We start from the raw sequence: 18,504 nt of genomic DNA on the forward strand, positions 1-18,504 counted from the left end.
TGCCCTCTTCCGCGGGGTCCCCAGAAGCAGAACCCCTCGTCCCGCAGATGTTCCTGTGTACCGGCCAGGGTCGTCGCTCGGCGAAAGGGAATCACAAAAATAAAAACTGATTTTTAAAATACCTGCTCGGCTGAAACCGATCTTCTGATGGGAAAGCTAGTTAGATAATAAGATAGCTAAAAAACGAGGCCATTCTAGAAGAGAGCTGTTCTATGTTAACGACAGAACAAGTTGATGGCATGGAGGAATGGAAGGGAGGGACGTGCCTCCTCAGCAGCGGCTCCTGTTCAGGACGGGTGTTTCTGAGCTGAGATCTGAGGTAGCAAGATAGCACCTCCAGGAGAAAGGGTTGCCGTGCCAAAGGCCCGAGGAAGCCACCGAAACGAGAGCTTATTTGTCCTGTCCAGTGTGCTGCCGGGCATAGACAGCTAGCGTCCGTGTATCCAGTCCCAAATGAGGTGTGCTGACGGGTAAAACACGTTCGATCCCAAGGCTTAATGCGAAATAAGAACAAAAATACTTTGAGCACGAAGCAGTTGTATGTTCAGATGACAGTATTTGGATATCTTAGGTTATATAAAATAATATTTAATAATGAATCAATTGCACCTGTTAGTTACTTTTTAAAATTTAGAAATGCAATCGTCTCCTTGAAAAGCCAGAAAAAGAGCAAAACAAGATCCCATTTTCATACTTACAAGAAAAAAATTCAAGCCACAAAAAGTAAAAATAAATAAAAATCAGCTACTAAAAAAAGTAACGATCCATGTGTGGTTTGCATTCTTTTCCTGAAGACTGTGCTGGTCTACATAGAAGCCCCGTCACCGAAGGCCCTTTGCTTGCTCGGCTCTAACTCTCACCCCATGCTGCCATCAGATCTTCGGGTGGAGCACCCTGAGGAGAGGAAGGCTCCAGCAGAGAAAACAGACTTGGGTGTCCGGCTCGGGCTGCAACTCAAGAGACCAAAGCAGGAGGAGCACCACAAGCTCTGGGTTAGAGAGCATTCTAAAATGGGATAATTCAAACTCTAGATCAACAAATTTTTGAAAAAAAATAAAACAAAAGAATGGCCCTCAGGTCTTATGTCTCAAAGAAAATTTCCCTTAATGGTTTGCCAATAAAACTCATGGCCATGACAGTCAAGAAAGGCGTCAATTTGGGAGGTGGTATTAACCTAAGCGGTGGGTGTGAGAATTAAATTAATAGAAAAGGATTTTGAGAGGTGAGAACTACACTCAAAAATAACCAAACAAAAGTGATTCATCTGGGGAAAATGCAAATAATACATCTGTTGGGAGGAAAACCACAGATATTTGGGAGAAACTTGGAACGTGAGTGTGCATGTCTGCTTTATTTTTAAATTATTTTCCTGCAAAATAATTATATTTTCCAAGGCAATTAAAAGGATTTAATCGACTGGGGGGGCTAGTACAGCTTACCTACCCTCTTCTCCAGTGCTGATCACGGGAGATTTTCTGTGGAAGCAAAAAACAGTGTTGGATCTTGAGTAACAAAACTGGTGGAACCATTTAACAGCTGAATGGCCTTGCATGAATTACTTCACATCTGCACTAATTGAAGCAAGCATTTTAAAAAGACAGAATGACTTTCTCCTGCTTTCTTCTGGCAAGATTCTGTCAGCTTCTACCCAACAAATGTCACAGCGGTGAACCCTTTGTGTTGGGGTTCCTCTTTTGGCTCTCTCTGTCCTTGCCTCTTAAGAGTTTCCTGCCCCTTGTACCTCTCACACCTCCCCTTCAGTCATCCTAGTCTGAGCACATCACCTCTTTCCTCTGCAGCCCTGATTTACGGCAACCTAATAACCACTCTGGAAATAGGCAAGAAGGGCACTTGATTCAGATAAGGGCTAGAGAAGGGGGTAGGGGAACAGCGAGGCTGGCGTTTCAGGGAGATTTCTTAATGGGGCTGACATTTAGTGAAATATTCAAAAGAAGATTAAGAGTAAGCAAAATAAAATAGTAGATAATGGGGTGGGAGGTTGTGAGGCAGTCCAGAGTGGGAACGGAGGACATGGATAGAAAAGTAGCAAAAGTATAATCTTGAATATGAAAAAGATAGTGGCTCATTCAGGTGTCTGGAAACAGTCAAGTCTAGGCAGTGAGACAGATAAGAGGTAAGCACCCAGGGCGAAGTGTCTTTTCTATCATACCCCAAATTCAGATAAGAGTACGGAAGTGCATGAAGGTAGAGTTTGAAGGTCTTGTTCTTTGTGCTCAGAATTTGGGTCTTCACTCTGAAGAGTCTTTGATGCCCAGGGTAAATTAGTGAGAATTGAGTAAATCCTTACAGATGATAGGTAGAGACCAATAATGAGAAGTTTTAAGGAGGTAGAAATCACAGGGCTTGGCACAAGAACTTTCCTCCTTGGCCCCCGAGGGCAGTGACAGAGTCAGGATGCCTCACGTTTCCACTGAGTAACGAGGTTGATGTGGAGGCTGAAGTACAGGCGGACAGACAGTTTAGGCGACAGACTGACAGGCCCAGGGGACTTCTAGGTGACGTCAAGGTGGAGATGGGTACCTGTGGGATGGAGGGTGAGCCTGGTGTGCATGCTTGGGGAGATGTAGGCACGGAAGATGGTGAGGTTGCCTAGGGCCAGGATGCATGAGTGGAAAGGAGACAGTTAGAGGCCCTCTTCGGGGAACAGCGGCACCTAACCCAACAAGCACGGCAGGGCGAGAATGCCCATGAATCTCACAAGCAGCTGTGTGTGTTTCGTTGGTCTGTTTCTTGACTAGAACAGGTGGGGGCAGAATGGGCCTCAACAAAAGGCGATGAGTTGAGACTTCATGAACAGCAAATGTCTCGTAGCCCTCCGGGATTCAGTGTAGAGTGCGTCATAAGCATTCACTGTCTTCTGAGCCTGATAGGCTACTAACTTCCTGTCTATGCTTAACATGTCTTGAAAGTTTCCTCTAGCCCCCTTCTTTTCTGGTTTTCCACAGCAGAATTCAGTACCCGTAAGCATATGTCCGAGTGCACGCTGTGCACCTCCTGCAGAGTTATGTGCCGTTCACAGCACCGCTCAGGTCGTTTCTCCCAAAGCTGCTCCAGCCCCCCGCCCTTCTGCAGGGCGTAGTCTATGGGCAAGGGTCTTCACATTCCCTGCCTCGCCTTCTGAGCTGAGAGTCAGCCCAGGCACCACGGAATAGTTTTCTCCTTTCCTACTTCTCTGCCTGAACTTTCCCTCTCGCTCAGTTTCTTTCTCATTTTCATTTACCAGCCACTGGACTATTACATGTATCAAATCCTTTGTAAGAATGTTGGGGGGGGTCTAAATAGACTCTTCAAAGTCATTGGCCAGTGCCTAAAAGGCCCAAGGAAATTATAATACATGTGGGATTTCAGGTTTGGTTTTTGCCCTAAGCCTGATTTCTCTTAGCTTCTGAAACCACCTGAAGCAAGAGATTGGCAGTTTTCTTAGCACTTGTACAATTCTAGGTGCAGAAGGTCAGTCGGGTTCCTAGCTGAATATATACATAGAGCTACCTCAAAGTGCCTCACTCATTTTGTTAGTTTTGTACATAGCTTGCTTTCTGGATCTAAGAGTTCCACGTCCACAGTTCAACCAACCAAGAACAAAATACTGGGGGCAAGCTGCACCTGTAGTGAATATGTGCACATTTTTTTGTCATTATTCACTGAACAATGCAGCTATTTACATAGCATTTACATTGCATGCATTATTCTGAGTAATCTAGAACTAATATAAAGTATAGGGGGATATACACAGGTTTTATGCAAGTATATGTACAAAATATGCCATTTTATACGAGGGACTTGAGTGTCTGAGCTTTGGTATGGGCAGGGGTGATGGACTACGTTCCCAGGGAGGCCGAGGGAGGACGACACACAGATTGAGCTTTGTATAACATACACTTCCCGCAGAACTCATCTGTTATTGACATTTTAGTGCAGTTAGCTACCAGATTCCACATTTCCTTGTGAGAATATTTGGATGTAATCAGGAGAGGGGAAGAATGGAGCTTTTGAGTCTCTCTTTTGTCAAACACATTTAATGCAGACTAGAAAAAAGTCATCCAAAAGAAGCACTCCACATTATTCGTCTATTAGAACAGCATGTACCAACCATAGTTATAGATAAAATCTGAACTTACATGCGTACCGACTCAGTGAATGCAGTTGTATTTATTTTCCATTAACTTTTTTTCTTCTGCCGGGACTAATGAAATTCTTTGAAATCATTGGACTTAACACCATTGATTTCTATTTATCATCCTTTCAGCAAAATTCGGGTAAAAATATTTTTAGTCAGTATCAAAATTCACCTTTATTCAGTAGAAAGGTCCTAAATATTGCAGAAGATTCAGTATTGATGAAAGCCTCTAGGTTTCTTGGCATGGTTTCATGAAATAAAAATCCCATTACTCAAGCCAGCAAAGTGATTTACAGCCTTACTCATAGCACTTTGGGAGGATTTGTAGAAACATTCCCTTTAAAAAGGAGACAAAATTGCCATAAATTTTTTCAAAAGGTTCTGACAGTTTGATGATTTGCAAATAGAGCGATAATCTTTGGCCCATTCAATTCAGTACTCTCATACTGAAGACTAAATTTACACACCTGTAAAATTGGTATTTTTCTGCTCATATAGATTTAATAAATCCAAACACACTCTTTTTAAAAACATAAAAATGATAGGTGCGATTTAATTTGTTGCTTAAGAATTTTCCAGCATTTTCTCTCTGTTTTAAGGAATTTTGAGATGAAAATTAGTGAAGGAACATCCCAGAAGAACACTGCATCTCAGGAATACAGAGGTACTTCTGATGGTTTAATTCTCTTCTTTTCATTTTAGTTATTTACTGAGGACAAGAATGTTGGTAAATAGGACAGACCCAGGGATTTATGACTTAGAATTAGTCACTTTATATTTTCTTAGAATCTTCTTTCTTAAAGAAAAGCTCTACTTAGCTTTTCTTGAATTTCAGCTTAGATTTCCCAAATGAAGCTGTTTGACCCAAACCAATGAAATCCATCACTAGCTCAGACTGCAAGAAAGGGTACAATGGCTGAATATACATTCCCACTTCTGCCACCCACCAATCTCCTTCCCTTTCTTTAAGATTCAGAAAGCATCTTCTCCCCAGTCCTAGCTACTCCATCCTCTTTGCAGAGCTCATGCTGTGATTTGGGCGAGGTTAACCACTAAGGGTCCCTGAGAGGGATTGATGTAGTTCTCCTGGGACCCTAACTAGTTCTCATGAGAAAGTTGTTATAAAGAGTATGACTAGCTCCCTCTCGGGCTTCATGTCCTACTGTGTGATCCACCATCATGTGCTCTCAACATGTTCCCTCCTGGCATCAGGAAGGCCTGCCCCAGAGGCCACACAAATGGACCCGATCCTGGACTCCAACATCCAAAACTGAGCTCAATAAACCTCTTTTTATATAGAGCACCCGGTCTCTGGTATTTTGTTATAACAATGGAAAGCTAACACACATGATAATTTTCAAATATTAATATTGATATTTTCATTGGTTGATAGCCCAATCAGTTGTCCAGTAAATAGCCTGACCAGTCACTGGGGCTGCCCGGTTGCCATATGAGGGAACAGCGGGGGATGAAAAAATAATATGCAAAGTGTATGGAATAAAGAATAAAGAATGAATGATAGTTTGTTACTTGGGAGGCCGGGAATTGATCATTAGCTCTCTCCTGCCTAAAAACCGCCTGATCTTAGGTCTGTCATCTCTAGGACCATGAGCACTGGGTTAGTCAGTATTTATGATTATACAACATAGAAAGGGGGTGTAGGAAATAGGAAAACAAAAGCACATAATGAATCAGACTTGGAAAAGGGAGAAATTGTGTATACTTGTGAAGGACAGGTCACAGTTAATAAGCCACCTGTGCTATGTTACAGGTCATAGCTAACAAGCCACCTGCATTATCTTGCTAATGTTTGCTCTTGGAGAAGGGTTGCACAGAGCCCTAATTACTCAGCTGCAGGGTTTCCTCGCTATAGAGACATCACAGCCTCATTGATCATTGAGACCTCAGTCCTGACCATTTGCATAGGGAAGTCTGTCTTACCACCAGCCAAAAGGTCAATTAGCAATTCACAATTTGGCCTGGGATTGACTCATAATCAATGGCCAAATTCATAAGCCAAATCAATAATATCTAAAGCCTGCTCAATGTGGTTTCAAGCTGATCTCCTGCAAAATGGTAACCAAATAAATTATTTCACCAATTTAAAACTGCATCTTCAATATATCTTTGAGAAATGCTTCTTGCCTTTGGAATAATTTGATTAGGTATTTGATTATATGTAGATTATGTGTATATGTTTTAGTATGTAGAAGTCTATATTTTTATGTCTTTCAGAGCACTTCAAAAAGTTAGCAAGCATGGTATGGGCCACATGGTGTCACATAGTGAATATTTTTTTCTGGATCAATTATCTTTTAGTATAATTAACTAACTACAATGTTATGGCTTGTGTCTAGATGTCTCCCCAAGCTTTTTCAGAGGTGGTTGGATCAGGAGTGTGTGACTGAATTATGGTGTGATACTAGGTTCAAGGGTACTAGGATTAAGGGTGCTAGGATTGAGGGTGGCTGATTACTAAATCAACTCTCTGATTTGGTACCATCCTCATTCTGGTAGCCTGGATGGAATATAAGGCACAGAAAGAGGCTTGTCTTGCCCCTCACTTGCTTTGCTACCTTCTGTCCACCATGATCTGTTTATCTCCTCTGTGATGTGTCTGCCATGTCCCTGCTGTGGAGCCAGCTGATTATGGACCAAAACCTCTACAAATTGTGGGCTAAATAAACCTCTTCTCCTTTAACTTTGGGTGTCAGGTATTTTGTCTGAGCAACAAGAAAAGTAACTGAGACATAAGACTATATATAGATAGCCCTTGGGTATTACATACTTAATATTTTGATGTATTTTTTATATATGCAAGCGTGGCATTCTGTTTCCACTGATTTTTTTTTATTTTACACAATTAAAAGCAGAAAATATATATTGTTTTATTATTTCATTTTTTCCACATATCACAATTATTTTCATGCACCTCAATGTGATTTTAATGGTCTTATGTTCTCACATGACAAAAACTGTGTATTTTGTTTACACATTCTCATCCTCTTGAAAAGGTTTAGATTTTTAAAACCTACCCGCTATGATTGACATACTTGTGTACTTTACCAAATCAGGTTCATTTTGCCCACTGCTCGATACGCCAACTGCTGAAATGAGCAATTGTTCACAAAAGAGGGAGGGTCTGTTTCCAAGGCAGCCAGGCATAGAGACAGGGGTGGGGGTAGGGGTCCGTCTCAGATCTGCTGTGCCAGGACAGGGGCTACGAGCGTTTGTGGAACAAGGAAGGTGGGTGGTCTGAAGAGTGGTGAGGGCCGATCTGAGGTGAGGAGAAGTGGCACTTAGAGGTGTGTGCCTGCGTAGTCAAACTCCCTGGCACCTCAAAGGATGCTTGCTCAAAAACAGCAGTACCTGAGACTGGGGACTTCCTAGGAAAATGAGCTGACGCTCACCAAGTTGTCAATCCTTTCCCTAGTATCATATGATTTTAATCGGCATAGACTTAAAATGCCTTGCCAGCTCCGTCTTTAGAAGCCAAGCTTCCCTTTGATTATTTTGCTGACTTTGACCTCTTACAGACTAAATCAACTTTCTAACCCAGAGGCTGGCAAGTAATCCCACATATTTTAATATTACTTTAATACAGAGCATTGGATATTAATAAAGCAGCCTTCTCAAGCCACTCTACAAACCTCCTGGATAGCTTTACCTCCCTCTCACCAGGAAGTGGAATGCATGTAACTCTGTGGTTACATCTGAAGTTTCATGACATTTTGCCATGCAAAGCAGGGCCTACTGTGCGTTTCCTGACACACCTTGCTATTTGTAGCCATTAAGAAGCCTATTTAAACAGCTAGGAAAAAGTGAGTTTATCTTTGTGACTATTTCTGTGGTCAAAATTGTGAAGGTTAGGTATGCTATATTTTCCTTAAAACATCTCTTCCATTTGACTCTTCTCACATCGAGTCACTTTTTAAACTTCATGGAGCAGGTGTTTGTAAGGAAACCACTCAAAAAGTGTGCAGTGCTGAGGACTTCTCTCGGTGTCTGACATAACTGGTTCAGCACTTCTGTTCTCTAACTCCCATCTAATGAAATTAGTTTGCGTCTTCATCTACAAAGTTAAGAGAACAGTGGCACTGTCTGAGGGAGTTGGTAGAATTGCTAAACGGGATTATGTGGGGAAGGGTCTGAACGTGACATCTGACACAAACATGTGTACACACGAAGGAATGCCAGCTTTAGGGGTGCACCCACCCGCTCGCAGCCCTGGGCGTCTTTGCAGACTGCCTTGCTCCACCCCTCTTCCTGGGAAGATGAAGATTTGCCATCGGACCTCTCTTTTACGCTCATCCCGGATCCTAGCTAACGTATTTCTTCCTGCTTGTTCCCCTCCCAAAGAGAGAAGTTCCTCCTCCCTGCGAGGCTGCCCATGTGCTGGATCACCTCCCTCCCTCCCTTCCCTCTGCCTCCCTTCGCTCCTGCCTTTCCTCCCTCTCTGAGCTCTGCTTAGTTCATCTCGAAGACCAGCAATCCTCTACATGGGCTCTGTCCCTTTCTTTTTATTGTGAACAGGTTCAGTTTTCCCTTGCCCTACAGAAACAAACCATCTGCAAATGCTATGCTTCGGTTTAGCTACTGCTTCATAATAAATTATTACAAGACTTGGTTGCTCAACATAACCATATTTCCTTGCTTTCACAGCATCTGCGAGTCAAGCGTTCATTGGTAGCACAGTTGGGCAGCTGTGTATTGACCGGTGAGGGAGAAAGGAAGATCCCTCTGAGGTGGCTCACTCGTGCAGCACTCAAGTGGGTCCTCCTCATTTTAGCATTGCCACAGTGCTACTTCAGTTTTCTCACAAGTTGTCGGCTGGTGTCCCCCAGAGAAGGTCAGGAAGCCCACCTAGAAGCTACATCTTCATAAACTAGCCTGGGGAAGCCACACAGTTATTTCCTCTGTATTTTTTTTTTTTTTTGGTCACATGCCCTGACCCTGACTAAACATGGAAGAGGACAGGGAAAATACTTGGGAAGGGTGTTCAGGGTGTTCATCGCGGTCACCACTTCTCCTCTACTGTCTCAGGCAGAGTTCCTAAAAGCAGTCGAGGACGGCTCCAAGTACAGCATTCAGAACAGCAATTCGTTGAAAAACGTTGGCAGGGGTTCCGATACTGAGTGTCCAGGGAAAAAAGCCCCCAGGCCTGATCCCAGAATGGGCCTGAAGAGAAACCATTCCCATCACTGTGGTCACTGTCACCACTCTCCTACTGAACACCGCAAAGAGTGACCTCCACTGTCATCGTACACAGCCTCAGGACTGCTACTCCTCAGAAAGCCAAAGTTGCAGCTACCACCTGCTCAGCAAAGCTCTGTACAAGAAGGCCTCTTCCCAAGTGCTTGCCGCTGGGCAGATGGTTCTGTGGGGTGTTTAATGGATGCCATATGCATTGCATTCCTGCATCCCACCTGTAAGAGAAATTAGAAATGTCAGTTTTCTGAGATCTACTAGGATGAAGCAAGGTGCGAGAAACTGGAAACATCCCAAACATAACAAGGGTTTTCAAAACAGAATGACAAATTCTTTGTTGTGATATCCTCTCCCCTGTTAACCCTTGAAATTGGTGTGTTGTCTCATTATGGCACATCTCAGTTGGTCCCTGAGGGTAACGGGCCTCACTACCCTCGTGGTCCTCCTGCGCCTAATCGGGGAAATTGAAGTAGCCCTTGGTCAGTATATTTAACCAGACTCCCCAGAAATGGACCTGAGGGAAAAATTCACATCTGTGTGATTTAGTAAAGAGGTGTCTCTAGAGGAGCCAGATTAGGAAATGTGAATAAGACAAACAGGAAGAAGTCAAGTAAGAAAGGACTAGTTTCCAGGCAAGTCCCATGGAAGACATTCAGCCTGATCCCACGGTGGAAGGCTGAAGGGGAAGGTAGCCCAGAGTTATCTTTCCCTGAGGCCAGGGAGCTGAGCTTTCACAATCTACCTGGCAGGGACATGAAGTTCAAGGACTTTCCAGCACTGTGATCTTGCAAGGAAGAAGCAGTCCTCTGGGAAAGAGAGCCAGATCTGGACCCTTGAAGATAAAAGCACACAAATGCCTTTGGGAGAAAGGTGCACAGATGTGACAGAGAGGACATGAGGGCTTCTGAGTTTCTGCAGACAAGCAATGCCCAGTACAGCCAGGTCTGTGGTGTAGTAGTGCTGAGGCGGGACCGCTTGGGGGTCCCTGGACAGACCACCGACCACCGAGTAGGAGCAAAATCAGCTTTATTGCCGGCAGCTCCAAGAGATTCAAATCACCTTGAAAGCATCAAACAGAGGTTGACTCTCATTTTTATACCTTTACGTTTCTATGGGAGGAGGAAACAGCAACCATAATCGCCAGAGAAACAGCCATCAATCTAATCTAATTACATAAGCAGAGGGGCAGTGAAGGAGGGGCAAGAGTTTTGGCAGGGCTTTCTGAAATCACCTCACTCGCGTGAGTCTGCAGTGCAGTAGTGACTGTAGTTACAATATATCGTTCTCAGCAAGTACCGCTGCACAGTTAACCCACAGTTGCCCATTTTTACACCTGGAGACAGTTTTCATCCTCAGTGTCGTCTACACCTCCACAGGTACTGTTGCAACTGGAACCACAACTACAGTCTTGTCTTTAATCAGCTACCAATGAACTGTGCTTCTCTAAATCTCCTGAGAAAATGTGGATCTTCAACCAAACAGAGCTAGCGTACCTCAAATACACCCAAGCCCTTTTTGCCTTTACACCATCCCGTGCCAGGAATGCTTTCCCCTCAGTTTCACCTACGCTATAGTGCTGTAAGCTCCAGCTCCAGTGTTGGGAGTATCATTGGGTCTGCCCTAAGTCACACTGGCATTCAGGGCTGGCACTCTCAAAAATATGACAATACTCTATTTTTAACTTTCTTAAGATATTTATTATACTGTATTTATTTGCTTGTCTTATCTTCCTCTAATGATTTTGGACTCTTTAGAGCAATGACTGTCTCCTACAAAACTATTTTCTTCACACTATCTTCTTTTTTTATTGAGCTTATTGGTACATTCTAGGTATTCAGTACAGTTACATTCATTACTGGGATCTTGTACCTCTACACGACAGGTCTTGGTTCTCATTTTTTCCCCCTTTCCCTGCCCTCCCTTCACCCCCTCCTCCTCTCCCCATTTACAAACGCTTTATTTCCATTTTTTCATTTTCTCATGTTTTTTCTTTTCCTTTATTCCCTTTCCCCTATTCATACTATTTCTTAATTGCCTTCACTTCAGTGGATTTTTTGAAAGAATGGAAGAATCCTGCTTTTGAGTTCACAGAACATCCAGAACTTTGCAGTTTGTTTTTATAGAGCATTCTTTAAAGCCAAATTAATCTATATATATTTTAAAGAAACCTCCAACATATTACCTTAAATATATGCCTCTGCTGAAAGCAGAGGAATAATAAAATATACTTTCATGCCATGATTCCTGATCTAAAAATAAGTTTTGAACTAGAAAGTCTCCTTTTGAGTCTCCAGACACAGTTTTTCAGAAGTTCCCTGAGCTTTTTAGATGACCCTTGGCCAGGTGGACATCCATCTTTCCCCTGCTAGTGACGGGCCGGTGGCTCCTTTTCATTCTTAGCTCTCAGCATAAACCTTCCAAAGCCTTGGGTGTGTCCCAAGGTAATTGTCTCCCTTTTCCAGCTGAAATTGAAAGTTGTCTGACAGAGATTACATTACATATACAGACATGCAGGGCCAACCATAACTCTCAGCTCACTGTAGGCATTCCATTATTGAGTGTTAAATGCCTGAAAAGAAGAGGTTGCTTCAGAGAGAAATCTTATTAAGCAAGATGACAAAAAATTACAAAGTAGAGAAATTTAACTTTACAAAAGTTGAAAAGATTCTGTATAATAAAATATAAATAAACCAAGAGAAATGTGAAAAATACCTGGAACACATATGACAAACCATAGATTTGTTTATGCGTCCCCTCAAAATTAAGTAACTGATCTTACATAAGAAAAGCATTTTATTTTATGAGAAACATAAAGTGGAGCGTAGGACTCCCATATGAGGAAAATGAAATTACTGTCAAAGACAACAAATTTAGTTAACCCCAAATAAGCAATGATGATTTACAGTGCTGTTGCTAAATTTCCACTGAATACTGGGATTATTTCCTGCCCTCCCGCCTCCCAATCCCAGGACTTCCGGAGCCACCTGTGTCTGCACAGAAGTTGATCAGTCCCTGTGAGAGGCGCCCCCGACGCCCGTGGCCTTCCAGCTGGTCATCTGGGAGCAGCGCCATCTTGTTGGTCTTTGTATCCCACGCCAACATGATGTCTGCCGTAAAGCAGGTCCTGCAAAGGCAGCGAGGGCAATGGCTCAGAGCCTGGGCGCAGGCAGGAGGTGAGGAAGCACACTAGAAAGCCATCGAGCTTCTGCCTGGCAATTGAGGGGCTGCGTGGGAAATATCGAAAGCTGGAGTCTATAACTGCCGCGGGTCCCTCTGTCTCACTCGATGGGGGCAGCCGAGGAAGAATACGAATTGCGAGGGGGATGCATGGATGCAATGGCTGTATAAGGCAGCGGGAACGCGAATACATCAGGGAAGCTCGCTAAGGCTACTGGGTAGCAATGAGCGTACTGTTGAGATTTGCGATCATGAAACTAAAGCAAGAACCAGGAGACATGATTAGTGAGGCATTGTTCAGCAATAACCAGCTGTTCGGGTGCGGGTAGTGAAGAGGTAGACAGTTGGATTTCATAAAATCGTTTGTTTTAGAGATGAAAGAGCTACTGGGGAGAAGGCCTACCAGAGGTGATTAGCGTAATAGGCCTCTAAATCGAGAAAGAAGAGAAATGCACATAGAATAAGTGCCTGATGGTGGAAATATATTAGGGTTAGAGCATTAAGTCCTGTTGAGGTCAAAGAGTTGTTGGAGTAGGGATTCTAGAGTAATGGAGGGAGAAGGGGAGAAAGAAGGGTCAGAGGATGGGGTAGTAGGCTCCTTCTTCAGGACTCAGCCTCTTAGGAGGATGAAATACTCACATTATGGCCGTAGTAGTTACTAGGAGCATCTTTGTTCCACATTCGAGGTTCCATCCATGTTCCACGGAACATCTTTGTGGTTGCGGAAATCTCCAAGGGTGGAGTGGAAATGTGAGTTCTGACAGGTGAGTCCTTCAATGCAGTCGGGATGTGGATGGTATTCAAACATCTCCAGAATTCTGTGATGTGACATGTTTATTTTCACTTTACAAGAGAGGCTACCCTGGATTAGTGTTTGAAGTCCCTTAGATAGTAAGTGGTTGTGCTGGAATTTGAACGAAAGCTCCTTTTGCTCTAAAGCTTATTAAAGTATTTCTATGCCAATAATTGCCTTCCATTTTTCACTGGTAAAACCAAGCAGAATGAAGTGAACTGACATTCTCAATTAATGAATTCTAAGCCTGGCGGGAAAAAAAAAGGCAGTGCTAACTGCCTAGGAAGTAGACACTAGAAACTCTGTCTCATGGGTATCATCAGCTTCCAGACACTGGTCCTTGGAGGACTCAGTAGGGTTCTGGAAGAAAAGGAACATGGTTGAGCTGCAGAAGCTTGGAGCTAAAAGGAACATTAGAAAGTGCTTCGGTCAACTTATTTTCTTCTTAGAAAACTGATGCTCAGAAAAGTTAAGTGACTTGCCTAACATGACAAAGCTCATTGGTAAAGCCAAGTCTAAGTCATGTGACACAGAAAGGGCCAGAGACTGTGGCTTTTTTCTCTCATACCGAGAGGACTTTAAGTCAGGATTTCTGAGGCTGTATGTCTTTTATTAGACAATAGTTGAGGTTAATCCACTTTTATCAGGAGTCTGCTTGGAAGTGCAGGTTGATTGTGGACATCCATGTGGTTTTTCTGATGGCCAGCTACTTCTCAGATCCAAGAATAGCCTCTTTATGGAAACCATTACTGTCACTTGCTCTAAACCAGAAGCAAGAGTCTTCTTCCTGATGAAACTTTTCTCAAGATTCCCCTGAGTAACTGGTGGGTCAGTTACCTGCTACAAAGAATGAGGCTCTAACTACTGAGCACTAAAATGTGACACCACAGAGGGTCCTCATCACTGCCGCTTGAAAGTTTGACAGTACACTAGCTCGCCGGTTTCTTCAGTGAAGTCGGAGTCAGCAGATGGGTGGGTTTTATACCTTCCAGCCTTACACTGCTCCTCTATTGGGGGGAAAGGAAGTGGGAGAGATTGGCCTGGAGGAGAAGCAGAGATGAATTAGGAAGTCACTTCTTTTTTCATGAGTGCTTACTCTAGGAATAATTGATCAGTGCTCATCAGCATCACTGAACATTGTGTTAAGCATCCTTCGGCTTGAAGACATCATCTTTCTAAAGTGAGAGCTATTAAGGCAAGTGGCAGTCAGTGTAGGGCTTCATAAATTATGAATTTACTAGTCATAGACAAATTCAGATAACCCTGCAATCAGGAGACAGATGGTAATTAGAAGCAACTCTTCTTTCCATTCTGTTTACCTCCTGAGGAAATTAGGCTTTGATTTGGATTTGTTTGAATGCTATGATTCTCTTTGAAACAAAGTCAAAGAATAATGACCTCAAAGCATAACACATGTTTTCCAGATTTGCAGTAGAAAAGTTCATTCCGGTATGGTTTAAAAATCGACAACTTAAAAGAAAATGACCCACTATGTGCTGTTGTGAATTATGGCCATTGATTAGCTCAGCGGGGAGGATGGAGCAGAACAGCCTCCATTTCTGAAATCTGATCTTCCCCACCATTGGAGACAAACTTCAGCTCTAACTGGCTTGACCAAACTAAAACAGAGAGGCCAGCCAGTGATGACCCAGTGAGTACACTCGTTTTCCAGCCCCCTGCTGTCTACAGCACAAGACCCCCCCCACAGACTTGAGAGAAGTAGTAAGAAAATTCATGAACTCTTTTGTATTGAATCCTGTCTTCCCCTCTGAACTCCCAACCCTAATGAAATGTCAGGCAGAAGCAGAGTGTGGTTTTCCCCCTCTGTCCTCAACAGGACAGGTGATTTCATTAACATTTTAAAATGTGGTCAACATCGCAGAAGAAGGCTGTCTTGTAGCAATAATCTTTAGAGAACAATCAAATACGTTTTTCCTAAAGGTTTTTCAGAATATCAGGAGCCAAGTCTCCCAGTGATTTATCTAGCTATAGTCTTGAGAATTTATCATCTGCACTATGAGAAGGTGCCTTTGAATAACCAGCCTCCAAAGAGAAATATTAACGGTAGTGTCCAATATTTACTTGGTGTATTGTTTCACAAAGTATGGTGCATATATCTATATAGATGTCTCAAGTGAGATGCAAGGTGGTTTGGGGTCCTACCTAATAAACATTTGTTATTTAAAGATTATATATAATAACTACAATTGTCAAAAGGTGAAGATGAAAATATAACCAGCTCATCAATTATTAAAATGAATGATTTAGCTTTCTAGGGAGAAGCATGATTTTCGTTTCTTTTTTTGTTTTGTTTTTTTTGAGACAGGGTCTCACTATGTAGTTCAGACTGCTCTGGAACTCACTGTGTAGCCCAGGCTTGTCTCAAACACACAGAAATCCTCATGCCTCAGCATCCCGAGTGCTGGGATTATAGGTGAGCACCACCACACCCAGCAGAGAAGCACAATTTTTAAAAAATGATTTAAATAATGTCAATTTAACAATTTAAGTACTAAGAGTCAGTACTTAAATATGGCGATGCTTTGCCAGTAATTACTTGTGCCTGTTATGTTCCAGGCACTCAGTGATGGTTTGAAGTGGGTTAAGCTATACCTGCTCAATGAGCTAATCTGCCTACTGCAGGGTCTGCTTCTGCCTGACATTTGTCCTCTACCTTCTTGTTTTTAAATATTTTTTCAAAATAAAACTGTATTCAATACTTATTTATTTGGGGTTTTTTTGTTTTTGTAGTGCTGAGGATGGAACCCAGGGCCTTTGCACATGCTAAGCAAGTGTTCAATCTCTGAGCTGCAGCCCCAGCTGTTCAACCCAATTTTAAAGTCTAGCTGCAAAAACATTGCTGGGCCTTTTCATAACCAAAAACACCCACCCAAACATTTGCTACGAACATGATAGCAAAAGGGTGTAGTATATAATGGAACTTTCATTAGGAAAGTAGAATTTTAGGTATTTCCTTTTAAAAAATAATCTCCCAAGGAAAACATCTACTTTTGTTGTAGCTAAAAGTAGGCCATCAACTTTTGGAAGAGAGTGTATTTTCTGAATGATACTAGTAAGTTAATCTGCTCCTCTACCCTTGCATGCTACACACCACTCATAATGCCCTGCACCTGAGTGAAATCTGATTCACAACAGGCATGGAACAAACATCCAAAGAAGGGTCAGGCACAGTGGTGTGCAGTGTGCACCTGTAGTCTCGGCACTAGGGAGGCTGAGGCATGAGGTTCTCTTGAGCCTGGGAGTTAGAGGCCAACTTGGGCAGCATATTGAGAACAGTTTAACAAACAAACAAAGAAACAAACAAACATTAAAAATGTTTAAATCTAAAAGAAGGAAAAGTGTAGCTATCACAAGAAAGTAAGAGGCAAACTGGAGATGGTGTGGAGGGGGTGAAAAGAATGTTGCTAGGCAATCAGCCCCAATAGTTAACTCACATATGTCCATAACTTATGTACATGTATTACATATACATATCGATCATTTTCTGACCGCTCTTTTCCCCTTTCTACCCTTCTCCCTTCCCTGATCCTCCTCTCCTGCTTCAGAAAGTCTACCTTTATTTTATTCATTAATCACGGTAATGGAGGGGATTCCTCAAGATGAATGTGATTATTATGTATTGTGAACCTAGACTAATAAAAAAGAAAAGAAAAAATTTATAATCGTGTTTCTTATGGAAGAGAAATTATGTGATAATTACATCTTTGTGTCTGATTTATTTCACTTAGCATTATGGTCTAAAGCTCTATTTTCTTACAAATGACTCAAATTAACTCTTCTTTATGGCTGAATAAAATCCCACTGGGCACACACACCACATTTTCTTGTCAGTCCGTAGTCTAGCATCTTGCGCAGTCCTTTGGTATTCCTGTAGCCTGCCAGAAAGTGTGTCTGGGGTCCCCAAAGCTCAAGATGCCAGTGGTTATCAGTCTGAGTGGTTGCCCCTTTAGAGACTAGAACTTCGGCAGAAATCTAAGCATTCTGCTTCCCTTTTAGATTTATATTTGCAGCTTCTTAGCACAACTACAGGCTTTTCCCTGGGTAGGTAAGCTCATTGAGCAGGGAGATCTTAGTCCACTGTTCCTGCCCTATCTTCTTGGGGCTACAAGTCTTACCTGGGCAAGATTCTCAGGTAGAGACATTCTAGAATTTACAGAAATTTATAGATAGAGGGGATTCTCAGCTGCTTGCTATCAAAGGGCCTCGCTCCCATGTAGTTATTTGTTGTACTGATTACATAAAAGCAAGCAAGCAATCCCATATCTCACCAAGAAGTTTCAATTTATACTCTTTCCTCTAGGCTAAAATGTTATCTTCTGATCTTGTCCTGGGTCCAACAGTTAAACGCACAGAAAGAAAACTGGTTTCACTTGTCCAATGTGTCTTAGTCCTTTTTGTGTGGCTGCAACAGGGTACTTAATACAGAGAGAGGTATATTTAGCTCAGAGGTTTGGAAGCTGAAAATCGAAAGGTAGGTGGCCCCATCCACTCAGCCTCTGGTGAGAGTGTGGGGCTATGTCGGGGTGTGGTGGTAGCCTTGTGGGGAACGTGTGTGAGAAGTAGTGATCACATGACAAGACAGGAACTAGGGGGACACTAGGCTCATTGTTTTATAACTACCCACTCTCACCTGAATGATTTGGATGTTAGGAACAGAATTCACTGCAGGAGATCAACATTCAGCCATTCACAAGGGTGGAGTGCCATAACCTAATTACCTTCTGCCGGATCTCCCTCCTCAAAAATTCCACCACCTCAGTATCCCCAAAGCGGGGGCTGCTGTTTTAGCACACAAATTTGGCAGTGGTGGGGTAGCGAATCATAAACAAACTGCCACACAGTTTAGTCACCCAGCACTTTTCTTCTCCTAAAATGGCGTTGTGCAGGATGTGCCAGGAACCTAACTATTGTGCTTTAAACATACATGACATCTGTTTTTCTCATAAAGAGGAAATCCAGAGGTGAGAAGTGCAGAGCTCTTGCAGGAGATTGGGGAAATTGTTGATCTGAGGTCTCTCTAACTTGCTTCTCCACCTTCCTTGACAGGAAGGGCTCTTCCTTATGGTTGAAAGAGGACATTGCAATTACGTTCAAGTAGGAAGAGGGAGACAGTCAATAGATAAAATGTGTAAGTACAGTTTTTTGTTTTTATTAGTACATGTTTGAA

General features: G+C 42.7%; 2 long non-coding RNA genes across 2 annotated transcripts in view; both read right to left on the bottom strand.

Annotated features, from left to right (window-relative positions):
* Nucleotides 1-8,585: 8,585 nt before the first annotated feature.
* On the bottom strand, nucleotides 8,586-13,615 carry LOC109117449. The gene is made up of 3 exons (XR_002024758.2): nucleotides 13,163-13,615; nucleotides 12,331-12,470; nucleotides 8,586-9,564 (listed from the first exon to the last, which is right to left on the bottom strand). It is a non-coding gene; the product is annotated as an uncharacterized LOC109117449 (long non-coding RNA).
* A 642-nt stretch (nucleotides 13,616-14,257) lies between these two features.
* The window catches only part of LOC109117450, a 41,180-nt gene continuing 36,933 nt past the window's right edge, over nucleotides 14,258-18,504 (bottom strand). The window contains exon 4 of the long non-coding RNA XR_002024759.1: nucleotides 14,258-14,356. This is a non-coding gene — a long non-coding RNA (uncharacterized LOC109117450). The remainder of the gene's footprint in view (nucleotides 14,357-18,504) is intronic.

Source organism: Fukomys damarensis, unplaced genomic scaffold (assembly GCF_012274545.1).
Source record: "Fukomys damarensis isolate Sample0158 unplaced genomic scaffold, DMR_v1.0_HiC HiC_scaffold_4, whole genome shotgun sequence".
NCBI lineage: Eukaryota > Metazoa > Chordata > Mammalia > Rodentia > Bathyergidae > Fukomys > Fukomys damarensis.